Source organism: Lithobates pipiens, unplaced genomic scaffold (genome assembly GCF_037356315.1).
Source record: "Lithobates pipiens isolate NorthernLeopardFrog02 unplaced genomic scaffold, aLitPip1_a1.2 Scaffold_18, whole genome shotgun sequence".
Lineage (NCBI taxonomy): Eukaryota > Metazoa > Chordata > Amphibia > Anura > Ranidae > Lithobates > Lithobates pipiens.
In genome coordinates, this window is record NW_027507758.1 from 281,101,746 (window position 1) to 281,117,353 (window position 15,608).

Genomic DNA, 15,608 nt, shown 5'->3' on the forward strand with positions numbered 1-15,608 from the left:
TCAGCTAGGCACCATCACAAATCAGTAAAGTTTTGGTGGTACATTTCTGACAGTTTGTATGTGGTTGTATGCCTTGTGCAAAATTCGTGAATCCCTGCAACATTTTTATTGTTGGTACCAACATGTGCGCAAAATTAAAACGTAGTTATTTGCAACACTTTTACTCTATAGCGCTATGGGTTCACAGAGGCAATCCTGTTTGTTCAAATTGCATGCAATTCTTTGTTGTGCAATTTGAGCCCATTCATTTTTTGTATGGGTTCAGATCGCACCGCAAAGGTATCGGTAATAAGGATTGGCGAGTACGTGACGGAAAGTATCAGTACACGTAATCGCCGGTTTAAAAAAAAAACAAAACGTATCGGTGCGTCCCTAGTCCCAGAGCTCCCTGCCCAGCCGCTGACATCTTCAGGCGACCAGCTTCAAGGTCTCGATTGGCCACTGTCATGTGCAGGGAGGATGTCACTCCTGCGCATGCATGGGAATTCAGTCCGTTTTGACATTGCAAAATTTGTACAGTGCATAGCAGGGAGCATGTCTTTTCTGCATTAAAATTCCTGCTTGTTTGCCCATCTTTTAATTCTGGCCTCAAGTTCCACTTTAAGTTTGTTAGGAACAGATATTTGATATCTTTCTATTACTCTTCCAAATTTTCTAAATATCCATTTTGCAGGAGAGATGCTTGCTATGGTTATTTCAGAGTTGCGAAAGATTACTATACATCCTACCAACACCTACAGGAATCTGTCGCACGTTGTGACATTTATCGCACTACCGCAAAACCAAATTCTAAGAAGTATCCAGGACATTCATTTGGAATTCCAGGGCATGTGTTCACAGCTGTATGCCCACATAAAGCAATGACATTTTCCATTTTTTAGAGAGATCATACAGTTTTTTTATTCTAATTTTAGCAATTATTTATTTCTTTTTTTCCCTGCAGGAGCCTGGAAAGCTATGCACCCATGATCAGTGGATCGGGGGTGCAATGTCAGGCTTCTGCAGACAAGCCCTACAGCTTTCAGCCTATACCTCTATATGGGCTATCGGTTTGAAAGCTGCAGGGCTTGTGAATGAACTATAAACTCTCTGTCGTAGTGGCTGGTGGTACTTGTAGTTCATACATGGGAAATGAATGTGAATTAATGACATGGCCGTGTGGCTGGAGCCCTGCAGGGCTGCAATATTTTTGAATTGTGGCAGCGGGTGTGGGGAGAAGACCCTCGCCCACTGTCACACTGAGCGGAAGATCGAGGGGAGAGGCGTCAGGAGCTGAAACATGTTACAGGTTATACCCTAAATACAGGTGGAACATTTAACATGTTCCAAAAGGTGAACTTGGCCATTAAATGATATAGGGTAGATGCTCTGATGCGACAAACATTTTGAGAGCTTCCAGTTACACTACAGAATACCTCTGTTGATTTTTTTTTAAGGAACAAGTTTTTTTGCCTGACCTCACACTTATAAGCAGTTAATACTTCCAACAGTACTCAGAAGAACTTTAAAGTGAGTGCTCCTAAATGTTGCAGTTTTTGTTTTTTTATTTTTCCGCTGCATCATTTGTAATGATTGTGGAGCTTTTTTTTTTTTTTCTCCTCTGTATTAGCAAGACACGTGCGGTTTCAGAAAGCCTTTATTTCTGTTAAACTGAGGCTTCCTGTTAATGTAGGCTCACAGGAAACCCTGTTCTTGTTCAGTAGCGTGTTATGATTGCAGTTTCCTAGCTTCATATCTTGAGAAGGCTGAACTTTTCAAATGCCCCCCGCTTCTTGTATTTTTGTATCGTGGAAATGTGACCAAACTGGAATCTCTCCATATACAGTCCAAATTTGATGTAAGTTTTTTTTTATTTTTTATTTTTTTATGTTTAAAAAAATTGTGTTGTTTGACATTAGATTTGGTGTGTGTGTGTATACGTGCATGTGTGTGTGTGTGTATATGTATATATATATATATATATATATATATATATATATATATATATATATATATATATATATATATATATATATATATATATATATATATATATATTGTTATAATATGTTTCATTAGTACCAGTGTCACTATCCAAATTTGAGTCTCCACCAAATTTTATATATATATATATATATATATATATAATATTTTGGGGACACTCAAATTTTATAGTGAAACTGGTACTAATGTAACAGTGGCAGCAAAGAACTGGCAATATAAGCTCTGCATGTACCTACCTATACACGTCATCAGATTTGGTATGTACATGTCATCTTAACATAGCAATTTAATATGTGTTAAATATTGTTTAATGCTTAATCCTGGTAAAAACAATCCTCCCCCTTGTATTGGGGCTGCCCCAGCACTACAGGGATTTAATGTTCATTTAGGTCTAGGGCAACTGGATAAAGCAGTTTTACTTGCCTAATTCTCCACTCTTGCAGGCTTCTCAGTGTTAGACCAGTCACTGCAGCCTCTTCTTCCTGCACTCCAGTGATTGGATGCCCCTGATGTCATCAATACTAATGCAGGGAGCATAGCTTTACCCACACTACAAGGGTTAACTGCTTGTTTAGGTCTATGGAGTGGGGATGGGCGGGTAAAGCAGTATTACCTACCTGATTCCTAAGGCTTCACCTCCACACTGTTAGACCGATCCCTGATGTCTCTTATCCCCTATGCTCCGACAGTCGCAGGTCATCTGATGTCATCAAATACAATGCAGGGTCCATAACCTTGCATTAAATGTGAGGAAATCTGGGATCCGTTCACAAACCGAAGCATAGGAGACAAAAGTAGAGTGGCAGGTGTCAGGGAAGCTAGGGGTTAGGTAAAGGCCCGTACACACGATGCTAAAGTCAGATGGGAAAATTTGTAAGACGAGCTGCCTGCGGATTTTCGTATTGTTGGTACAGTTCTTTCGACAGCTGATTTTCACTTTTTTTGTCCGACAAAAGCTGGATGTGCAGACTATACATTTTTTGTCGAATGTGAAGACTTTAACATCTGATTTTCGGATGGTCAGTACAGAAATCGTTACACTAAAGTCGAAAGTACAAATACGCATGATCAGAACCAAGAAACGACTGGGAAGAGTTCAGTCTTGTAAATTACTGTTTTGTAATGGAGAATCAACATGAAGTGTTGAAATGCAGCATACATTCTCATTTTCTTCAATGGGATAATACGGTAATAATGAAGCTGCTTTTGCTGGTGATACTGATGGAGTTATGCCATGTATTTTAAAAGGCATTTGTTTTGTAGTGATATAAATAATATGATTATAGTTATTGTTTTTTAAAAAATTTTTTTTTTTTTTTTTTTTTTTTGGGGGACGTTACCACAACGCCATTATCCCTGAGTTTTTAAAGTGGGGTTCCATCCTAAAGTGGAACTTCCGCTCATCGGAACCCTCCCCCCCCTCCGGTGTCACAGTTGCCACCTTTTCAGGGGGAGGGGGGTACAGACACGTGTCTAAGACAGGTATTTGCACCCACTTCCGGGCATAGACTCCCATGGGAGTCTATGCTGTTTCCTGTCCCAGCACTCTGTCTGCTGGGACACACGGGTCCCAGAGACAGTGCGGGCCATTCCCATTGCGCTGCGCGACTCGCGCATGCGCAGTAGGGAACCGGGAAGTGAAGCCGCAACGCTTCACTTCCTGATTCCCTCACTGAGTATGGCGGTGGCAGCAGCTGAGAGCCATTCGATAGATTAGCCTCGGCTGCCGACATCACTGGACCCTGGGACAGATGAGTGTCCATTTATTAAAAGTCAACAGCTGTAGTATTTATAGCTGCTGGCTTTTAATATTTTTATTTTTTTTCCAGTGGAATCCCTCTTTAAGATCAAAGATTTGTTGGTGTCCCTTGTTCATTTTCCATTGTGGTGTTTTTAATGTAACTGCCTACTCCCAAACTGTCATTTGAAGAAAAACATAGCCAAGTATTATTCTGCACAAAAAAATTTGCGTAGAAAATAACAAAACACCACAAATTAAATTAGAGATGCTATCTGCCATCCAAATAAAAATGACTTAACAAAAAAGTGCAAATCAACGCTCACCAAACTTCTACTAACATGAAATTAGCAGAAGGGGCCCAAAGGGTGGCACTTAGAGAAATGAACTTCCTCTTTATACTCTCATAGTACATCACTACGTTCGTGTTTGTTGAATGACAATTTGTGGATAGTTAGTATACTAGACAAAATCCTGCACATGTGCTTTTGACAAAAATCAGACGCTCGGTTGTACAACAATCGAACAGTGTGTACAAGGCTTATCAAAAACTGCTTTTCCCCATCTCTTAGACCTAAATGAGCATTTAACCCTCGCAGTGTGTGGGCAGCACAGAGATTGGCTTCATCTTGTACTTGGGAAGCTAGTTAGGGGCATATCTGCTTTGTTTACTAGTGAATCATCTATGTTGGGAATTGGTGTCTCTAATCGGGGTGGATAAAAATAAAACACTTTTTTTTTAATAAAATGCATATGGAGTAAAGTTAGTTAGTGGCGTGTGTGTGTGTGTGTGTGTGTGTTTTATTTATTTTTAATATGCATTATTAATTTTTAGTTTATTCAGCATGAAATAGAGCTTAGTTTTGTAGCATGAGGCTGTATAATCTGCATCATTTACATTTTTTGTAAATTCATTCAATGAATCCAAGCTCTGCAAACTGAAATAACATGCACTGCATTCACACAATTTCACAGTAACCATGAGATAAACCAAAGTTCAGGAATATTCTTTTATCCCATTGTTTTGCAAATCTATGTACACTACAAACTGTATGATTGAATTGGTTCTGATATCGCTGTTTTACTAACCCAACAGCCTATTATTCTAAATAGGAAACCTTCATTTTCTTTGCAGATATTAACGATTTTAAGTACCAGCAAGAATGAGTCCTTACATTTTAAAGAGCACCTGTAATTTTAGATCCATCATGGCAGCGCCTGTTAGCGGACGTCCACCTGCCTGCTACCGCCATATCCCTCACCTTGTGTCACTGCCACATCACCAGCCTTCCCATTAAAGTGAATGGGACTGTTGGTGAGTCAACAGCGGGTCAGAGGAGGAGGAGCTGCTGCGGGACAGAGATGACAGTTGCTCTTTAAAAATTATGATTTAAATGGAGTTGATTTAAATCAAGTCCACCCTGTCTCTAACATACTACTTTATATCCGACGTCAGCCCTTTTCAGTGATGCCTAGAGTAAATTAAAGTCAGTGTGGGTCAGTTCTTTTTCTATGTGTACTTTTTTCATATGTTCTACTACTACTACGGTCTTATACAAGGATTTCTGGTTCTGCAGCTTTAGTAGAGTGCGGGTGTTTATGGTTAAACATTCACCTTTTTATGTGATAATCATATGGCATATAGAGAAATGATGGTGTACAAAGTGCAGCAGCCAGTCACCTTTCACTCCCTGTACTAAGAACTGTGAACAGATTATTAAGGCCGGCCATAGACGGAGCAAATTTTTTTGGGTTGCAGAAAAGAGATTCTCTCGATTGCCCCATCAACACAGACAGTGCTGATAGCAGAGTCCCTCTCGTGAAGCTAATGTGTTCTCCTGGTGGTGGGTGGGGGGGCTTCATATGCAAGTCTCTGGGCTTCTGCATTCTCCGATTTAATAAGTTACATTAGACACAGGCAGACAATTAAAAGGGGGACGTGTCTTCTGATTATTAAACAAACTTATTTGCTTCTAAGCCCTTGTACACACGGACATCCCGACAGCCAAATCTGTCGGATTTTGTCCGAAACTGTTGCTTACACACAGTCGGACAAAGTTGTCAGAAAATCCAATTGTACTTAACGTGATGGCGTTATTTCATTGGGACGGGACTACGTTCAGGCAAGTAGCCAATAGTTTTGGTCTAGGAATTTGATCTGAGCATGCGTGGCACTTTGTCCGATCGGAATTCTCTACACATGATCAGACAAAATCCGATCAGATCATGTTGTCTGAAAATTTTATAGCCCAGCTGGAAAACTTGGTCCGTCGGATACTCCGATGGAAACAATCCGATGGAGCCCCCACACTGTCGGATTATCCGACAACACGGTCCTAACGGACTTTGTCCATCGGAATGTCCGACCGTGTGTACAAGGGCTTAGACTTTAGATTTTAATGGAACAAGTCCTGATTGTTAGAGGTTCCTCCGTCTTCTACATCTCTTGAGGAGGTCCACATCTAAGTGATATAACGGGTGGTAATAGTCTACTAGAAGTTAAAAGAGAGGACAGCAGGGCCTGGGAAACATGAAAGCCCTAAGTGTGTGGCATACCATCCATGTGCATGCTCTGCACTGGTATTTCTCCTCCTGGAATTCCAGAAATGACCATTTTACACCCTGAAACACAGATGAGCTTGAAGAATGTGACACACTTCTGCCAGTTCCGCTTGTTGCTTTGGGAGGATGGCCAGAAATGTGTTGTACATTGTCCTTTTATTAGTATCTACCAGGCTGGAGAAATCCTATTCATAATATCTGGGCATATTGAAGAACCCTGTATAATGGCATTCATTAGCCAAACCTCATGTAGAGCAATCAAAAATCTGCTTTCATCAGTGAGCTTACCAAGTGCAGAGTTTAAATTTTTTTTTTTTTCTGGTTTTGTATGTGAATAGCTGAACAACCAGAGCAAAGACTGTTCATAGCCAATACAAATATATGGCATCAAGCCTGCCCGGTATATTCTTCACGTCTTCTAAGCCCATGCTGGCAAGGCCCACATTTAAATTGATGCCAATCCTGCTGTCTGGTCTATCTGTCTGGCTGAAGCCATTTATTCTAGTGTCGGCTAAGTTTAATTAACATGAAAAAATGTGTTTATCAGCTGCAAGTCACCCTAGCAAAATAGAAAAGAATGTCACATGTTAAATATAGCAGGACTATGTACAAGTGTTATTTTGGTTAAATTGGCACATAGAAATGTATTACTGCACTTTATTTAGTATAGATTATATTGTGTTTACACTTTATTTATAAAGTATTAAATCATAGCTACTTGGCAGATGTTAGCTGTATGTAATTTTATCATTCGGGCCCAACTACATGTGTGGTTATGGCTACTAGTATGAGATTAAAGTGATACTAAAGTTACTTTATTTTTTATTTTTTTTTATCTTTTGCACCAGGGTCATGCACCCACGCCGCGTTTTTAGATGCATCGGTATGCCATTCAGAATGAATGGCAGTCTCCTGTGTTTTTAAAGACCCTCGGGTGGGTGCAGGAATAGGTGTGACTCCCGCACATGCAACCTCCCGCAATAATGTGAACCAGGCCTAAGTGCGATTACCTGTGTGTTTGAAAGCCCATTCCAATGAATTGGCTGCCCAAAGCATTGCAACATTGACTTTTTTATATATTTGTTTTCAGATGTATCCTTTAAAAACAATAGCTACATTTTCTGCTACTTAGGGCTGATTCACATGTGGTTCAGCGCAGTGCAATTTGAGCCCATTCATTTTGAATGGCCTCCAATCACACTGTACCACACCATGCGATCCGGGGCAGGCAAACCTTGACACCTGCTGCAGATCACAAATCCAGTGCTTTTATTTTTTTATTTTAAGCTGGTACATGGAAACACGCATGGAACGTGGGCTTCCTGCACTGCGTTCTGGTATGAACAGGCCCTAAAAGTTGGTAAACTCTAGTACCCGTTCACACTAGACTGCCGTGCGGAAACCCATGTTCTGTGTACCACGTTCAAAACGCACTGCAGTTGCAATCTGCAGCGAGTGTGAATGTTTACGTTCATGACACCCCAAACACAGATTGCAAATGCAGTGCATTTACTTGCACCGAATTGCATGATACAGAATTGCTATTCAATCCAGTTCCAGTGCGTTTTTTAAAGTAGCTCATGCAGTACTTTTGGTGCGATCTAGTGTTATGTGAAATGAATGGGCTCAAATCGCACCACATGTGAATTCCTGGTGAACTGGCCCTTGGAAACAAGAATCTAGTAATAAACATGACATTAGATTTTTAAAATATAAAATGTATATACAGTCCATTGATAATGAAGAACATATGTGGATACGACACACAATTCCCTCTTTTCTGCAGCATAAAGAATTGTGGCGTTTTTGCATTAATTACAAGTTGGACTGTAAAAGAATGATTGTTCTATAATTTATGTAAAAGTGTCAGATTTTTTGTACTGAAGACAGTTATTTGGTAGACAATCATTCTTGAAAGCATCCTGTTATGTCAGCAGCTGTGCAAACCTAAAAATACGTTATTTTATTTGGTATCTTTAAATATAGCCGTTCTGACTTTCCTACCAGTATCTTTCAAATTAATAGGCCTTTTATGAAAGGTGTAGTTTCTATGTTAGTCTTACAAACCCACAACAGTAAAAACAGTCATGCAGTAAAGCATTGTTATACTCAGTGTGGAACCTAAGGGGTTAATAATGTGCATTGTGTTTAAAGGTCCTGATCCTGTGTAAAAAGACTGTTTCATCATGTCTTCTCGGATCCTCCCCTTCTTCCTCAGTCCCCAATCCATCTCTTAATGGTACAGAGCCTTGGGTGCACTCTGCTCATGCTTAGTTTGGTGTGTATTGCTATTTTTTTTTTTTTTTTTTTTGGGTGCATGTGATCAGCACTGTCCAAGCAGGCAGTCAGGGACCATGCAGCCTCCTAGGACAGTCAGAGGAGAATGAAAACTCCTCCTACAAGCTTTAACTAGACACTGATAAAAGTCACATGACTGCTACCCTGTTTACCCGAAAATAAGACCTAGCGTGATTGTCGGTGATGGCTGCAAAATAAGCCCTACCCTGAAAATAAGACCTACAAGGACTTTAACTAGGGCTTATTTGGGGGGTAGGGCTTATATTGCAGCCATCACCGACAATCACGCTAGGTCTTATTTTTGGGGAAACAGGGTATATACTGCTGATTTAGAAAAGGTATTTAGTAGTTTATATTTACTAAAAATAATTTCGTATCCATGTTCTGTGTACTTTGGGAGACCAGATATGATTGCAGGATCCTGAGTTTAGTAACACTTTTTTTTTTTTTTTTAAAGTGATTGTAAACGCTCACCTTGTAAAACAGCCCATTCGGTTTAATATTGAAACAAAAGGAAAAACATTTGTGTATAGATATTTAAAAAAAAAAACATAATAAATACCTCCCTCCCCCTTTTTATAAGTGATCACATTCCTCTGCTCCCTTTGTTCTCAGCTACATAAGAGCTGGGTGGAGGAGAAGCAACAGTTCACAGTACAGGCTGTGCAGTAGGGGCGTGTCAGGACAAGTCTGATCATTGGAGGAGAGCACATTGAGTACCCAGCATAGCTAAAGAACTGACCACCATGTGCTCTGATGCTTAGTGTGGTCAGTTTTTTAATAGGAAAACAGGACTGGCAGGAGCACAAAGGAAGCAATACAAAGAGAACAGGATACTTTCTTATACAAGTATGTGTGACAGCTGGGGTAACAAATACTTTAAATCTACCAACCTTTGAATGAAACTGATGAGATGTATTTTAGGGATCAGATCATGAGCAGCACCCTTGCTTTCTGTTTAGGTGTAGCTATGTGTGTTTTTATGCAGTTCCCATTATCAGCCTGTAATACTATGCTGCCTAGCTGTGCACACAAGGTCACCTCAGGACCACCTTGCAAGGATGATGTTACTCTAAATGGAATATCTGCAAGCCATCGGGAAACTTGAGCTGAGATTGTCTGACCTATGGGACATTCTGTGGGTCATTTACAAGGATATGTCACATTCAGTCATTTCTGCAGATTGTGCCACCTTTTGCAACAGCTAACAATACAACTATTTGGTTGTGTGACAAATGTTGACGTACTGTTTATCCCTGTAATGTATTTGTGTCTTCCTTTCTGTTTTTCAATGGCTTGGAATGCAGTGCTTTGAAATAATAAACCATTAAGGGCATAATTAAAATACTTACTGTAAGTTACTGTAGATCTTGTGCCAGAAGCTGGTAGGAACATTTAGTGTAAAAATCACATTTAATGGTACGTAACCTACTTTTATCTTTATGTGCGCTTGGATGCCTATATGTCTGTACAGTGTCTAGAAGCATACAATTCTTCATCCACTAGAAAACACATCTGCCTGTGTACTTGTGTTTATACACGTTTTACGTAGGTGTAAAATATACCAAAGTACTTATCTCGAATGCAGAATTTGGGCATTTTTTTATTTTTTTTACATCACTGCATGCTGCTCTAAATGACAAAACTAAGCACCCCCATGTACATTGATACACTGGGATTAATTTAATAAACATAAATAGAATGTTCATGTTGCGAGGATATTTGCAAGAGGAGTGGACTTCCATGATCTAATAATATTCAAGAAAAAATGCTGTTTTTTATTTTTCCTTGCATGTGATTGGATATTCTTTGAGCAGCCTGTAATAAATCAGACCTATTGGCGGCCAAAGTGCTGCAATTAGATCCATTTAAAAAAACAACAAAAAAAGCATATGGATCTGAAAGTGGCATTTTTCGCACCTCTGCACATGAGCCCTTAGGCTTAAATTTGGTGTTATCGCTCTCACTCTCTTACTGGTCACTGGACATGGCACCTCATGGCAAAGAAGTATGAGGATCTGAAAAAAAAAAATTGTTGCTCTACATAAAGATGGACGAGGCTATAAGAAGATTGGCAAAGCCCTGAAACGGAGCTGCAGCGCGGTGGCCAAGACCCATACAGCAGTTTAACAGGATAGGTTCCACTCAGAACAGGCCTTGCCATGGTTGACCAAAGAAGTTGAGTGCACGTGCTCGGCATCATATCCAGAGGTTGTATTTGGGAAATGGACATAGAAGTGCTGCCAGCATTGCTGCAGAGATTGAAGGGGTGAGAGTGTCAGCTTGTCATTGTACAGACCCTATGCTACACACTGCATCAAATTAGTCTGCATGGCTGTCATCCCAGAAGGAAGCCTCTTCTAAAGATGATGCTCAAGAGTCCGCAAACAGTTTGCTGAAGACAAGCAGACTAAGGACATGGATTACTGGAACCATGTCCTGTGGTCTGATGATACCAAGATAAACTTATTTGGTCCAGATGGTGTCAAGCGTGTGTGGCGGCAAACAGGTGAGGAGTACAAAGACAAGTGTGTCTTGCCTACAGTCAAGCATAGTGGTGGGAGTGTCATGGTCTGGGGCTGCATAAGTGCGGCCAGCACTGGGGAGCTTCAGTTCATTGAGGGAAACATGAATGGCAACATGTACTCTGACATACTGAAACAGAGCATGATCCCCTCCCTTCGGAGACTGGGCTGCGGGGCAGTATTCCAACATATTGACCCCAAACACACCTCCAAGATGACCACTGCCTTGCTAAAGAAGCTGAGGGAAAGTTAATGTCTCCAGACCTAAACCCCTATTGAGCATCTGTGGGGTATCCTGAAAAGGAAGGTGGAGGAGTGCAAGGTCTCTAACATCCACCAGCTCTGTGATGTCATGGAGGAGTGGAAGAGGACTTCAGTGGCAACTCATGAAGCTCTGGTGGACTCCAAGTCCAAGAGGGATAGGGCAGTACTGGAAAACAATGGTGGCCACACAAAATATTGACACTTTGGGCCCAATTTGGACATTTTGACTTAGGGGTGTACTCGCTTATGTTGACAGTGGTTTAGACATTAACGGCTGTGTGTTGAGTTATTTTGAGGGGACAGCAAATTTACACTGTTATACAAGCTGTACACTACTTTACATTGTAGCAAAGGGTCATTTTTCTTTAGTGTTGTCACGTAAATATAATATTTAAAAAAATGTGAGGGGTGTACTCACTTTTGTGAGATACTGTACCTATCAACTTATCGCTTTCTTCACTTACCTTAAAGTAGAACTAAACTCTCCTTCAAACAATTATAATATTGCATGGAATTCCCCCTTTTGTGTAGTTGCTAAATTATTAATTCAATAAACGTTCCACAAATAAGATATTTTAACTGCTTGAATGTTAACCTCCATGCACGTTGAAACCTTCACTTCCTGTTTCGTGCATCTGCTTGCAAGACACAGGTGCACTTACAAAATCACGCATGACTTGGCCGATCATACTATATATCGCCAATCGACTATAGTGCTTTGGCACAAGAGCGATGAGGGGGTTTTACACTGGTCAAATGTGCATGGGTTTTTGCGCAGGGACTTTCACCCTCAGGTGACTACTGTACTCCTATTAAAGGGATGGTGTCACCCAGGGGGAAGGGAAGCATGGGCGGCCTTGCTATTCTGTCAGTTTGGAGCAAAGTGAAGAACAGGAAATATTATGAGGAACAATTTAGCAGAATAAAAAAAAAAAACCTTTACATTCATTTTACGTTTTAGAGCAGTTGGAATGATATACTATGGTTTCTTTGAAATGGTTTCTATGGTTTACTGTGGTTGATACATTTTGTCCTCTTCCTTTTTTTTTAAATTTTTTTTATTTTTTTTTCAGTCTGACAACTGAACCACCTAATCGTATTTCTAATGGCTTTGCTTTCATGACGTATGCCCCTATGCTGCAACATTATATTTTGCATGCCAGAAATCTGTTTTACCTAAGTAACAAAAGAAAAAATTCGGAGCTAAACATCAAGGCGTACAAGGCATTGAGCTGCATTTTATTCCGCTTATGTATATATTTTGCCTGATTTGACTTGTGGGGATTGATGTACAGTAAAATCATTGCAGCTGAAAAATGAGAGTGTAAGTAGTTTGGTTTGCGCACTGATGTAAGGGGGGGGATCTCTAGAGAGTCTTGGCAGGCTTAGGTTTCGCAGGGATGTGGTAGTGCCAGATGGATCCTGCTCTTTCCACTGCAACACAAACAGCATTTAAAAAGGACACATTGGCCTAAATGCTCGTGAATGTCACTTCTTTCCTGAAAGGTCATTTGAAAAGAGCATGATGCTGTAAACTATTTTTCTGCCGCTTGGACTTAACTCTTGGAAACTCTCAAATTTTAAAAGGTTTTTTAGAAATGTGGTTTTATTTGCAGATTTATTTAAAAAAAAATTTTTTTTTCAAATGTGAGATTTATGAGTGTAAATGCTCTTTTGGAGTAATCTTTATATAGTAAAATAGGCATGCAGGGTCACTCGGAAAAGTGACAGCATAGTAGCAAAGGCCAATCGGGCCCATTAGAGTATCACGATTTAATATCTGCACAGGGACTCGATCACTGCAAGTAGATCTCTGTGACAGGGCAGGGTTTGTAGCACCATCACACGAGAGTACATGACAATCTATGGAACAGATGAGAGGATTGAGTAAACCTAGCGTATTAGACCTGATTATCCAGGAAGGTCATTTAACTCACAGCACTAGTCTGAAGCATGAATACAATGGTGTTGATAGATGAAGATACAAAGTCACAAATATTTGTATAAACACTGTAAACACATTTATTTTGGAACTGTATTTGTGTTTACAGTGGAACCTTGGTTAACGAGTAATGGGGTTAACAAGCGTTTTGAAGAACTAGCAACTTTTTTTTTTTTTTTTTTTTTAAATCCTCACTGTTGTCTTGCAAAACGAGCAGAATTCAAGCTAATGTGGTGTGCAATACCGCATTTGGACAGAGGTGCGGGGGCGTCGGTGACACTCGAACGGTTTGGAAATACTCCATTCTTGAGGGTTTCAGAGTTCATCCGAGATGTCCCAGAGTATTTCCCAGGCTCTCCGGCACCCCCCTCCCCCCCCCCCAACTCTGGCCACATGCGGTATTGCATGCAATTGAAGTCAATGCGGAACAAATTATCTTAGTTTCCATTGACTTCTATAGGGAAGCTTGCTTTGATATGTGAGTTCTTTGGATTAAAAGCATTCTCCTGGAACGGATTATGCTCATAATCCAAGGTTCCACTGTATTTGGACAGTATATGGGCTCTTTTTCACATGACCGGACTCCACCAGTGAATCTGTCTGCTGAGCAGGCAGATGACAGGCCTAGGTCCGCTCTGCATATCAGGGACACGGCCTGCTTTCCTCTATAGGCAGACAGATGTAAATGTTTAAAGCCCTTATACATGTTAAATTATCATCTGGAAGGGGTCCAATGAGAGAGCATCTTTGTTACAGGGGTAATACCATATCCTCTCCTCTGTGTGTTAATTGGCAGAGCCCTGACTTCTGCATCTGCCTTGTGTTTATTGTACCCCTACAGCCTGACTATGAAAGAAGTAACAGAGCATTTGCTTGTACATGATAATTATGTCACACCTGGAACTTGTACAATGTAATGTGCGGTCACTATACTCTTTAATATACATATTTTTCATTTCAGGGGCTGCAGGGATAAAAAAAAATTGCTAGATTCCCCCATCAACACAGTCAGCATTGTTGGGGGAATCACTCCCACCAAGCTATTGTGTTCTCCCAGCGGGGGTTATAGGGAGCTGGCCCTGCCAGAACACCATGATTATTGCTAGTGGCTATAGCTGATGCCAATAATCGAATATAAAAATCTGACATGCTGGTTGTACCCAAGTTGATTGATTTGTGTACACTCTGCCTGCTAATAGGTGGTTCAAATCACAGACTGTTCAGCAGGGACCAGCTGCGATTCAAACTATCTATGGCTGGCTAAAAATTGTGATGTAGACCTAAAGCTGAAGTTTAGTCGGCTTATATTTTGCCTACCCTGGTTGCTCCTTTCCGCCCTAATCAACATGCAAATTGTTTTCAGATAAAACCTTTCCACTTTCTTTATATACAGTCATGGCCAAAAATGTTGGTACACCTGCATTTCTGTCAGATGATGCACCACCTTGCCCAGAAAATCGTTGCCGTTACAAAAAATGTCTCATCTTTATTTTTTTGTTTGTATTTGCATGACACAAACAAGTGGAGAAACAAAAAACCAAATCTAAAACATTCCACACACAACTGCAGAAGAGGACCGGACAAAATGATTGCCACCCCCAATTTTAATATTTGGTAGAACAGCCCTTGGTAAAAATAACTGAAATCGGTTGCTCCCTTGGGTGAGTGCTGTCCTGCTTGACCCCTTTGCCGATCGCACAAAGTTGGCCTGATGTAAGGTCCACGGGTTGTTTGACCTATTGGTGACATAAACAAATATGTTTCTCAATATAAGTTTTCTTAGAAGTTGACCACTGTGTCACAGTCTCTGATACCCATTGGCAGATCTCCATGGATTCAGGTCTTCATCCCTTCGCTTTAAAACATGCTATTGATGTTGACTGTTCATGTTGTCGGAGCCATTTTGCACTCTTGTATTACATTACAACATTTAACTGTAATTCTGAAAATGTTATAAACAGATTGAAACAGAAATCTGTACTACTTGTACCCATCAGTGAGTCCGACCACTCTTCTTTCACCAACTGCTCCAGGTCTCTCAGATTGGAAGAGTTCCTTTTCCCAACTGCTGTTTTGAGATCTCTCCATAGGTGCTCTATTTGATTTAGATCTGGACTCATTGCTGGACAGTTCAATACTCTCCAGCGCTTTGTCTTAAACCATTTCTGGGTGCTTTTTGACATGTGCTTTGGGTCACTGTCCTGCTGTAAGGGCAATGACCTAACGGAGACCCAACTTTGACACTGGGCCCTACATTGCACCCCAGAATTCTTTGGTAGTCTTCTTTTACTGAAAA

General features: G+C 40.5%; 1 protein-coding gene across 4 annotated transcripts in view; it reads left to right on the forward strand.

Annotated features, from left to right (window-relative positions):
- The window catches only part of CEP85L (centrosomal protein 85L), a 300,266-nt gene that overhangs the window by 105,131 nt on the left and 179,527 nt on the right, over positions 1 to 15,608 (forward strand). The window contains exon 1 of one of the 4 annotated variants that reach the window (XM_077487042.1): positions 1,709 to 1,837. The exons of the other annotated variants lie outside the window; for them this stretch is intronic. The gene's annotated coding sequence lies outside the window, so the exon portion shown is untranslated. Of the gene's footprint in view, positions 1 to 1,708; positions 1,838 to 15,608 lie in introns of those variants that run through there. 4 annotated transcript variants of the gene reach the window in all.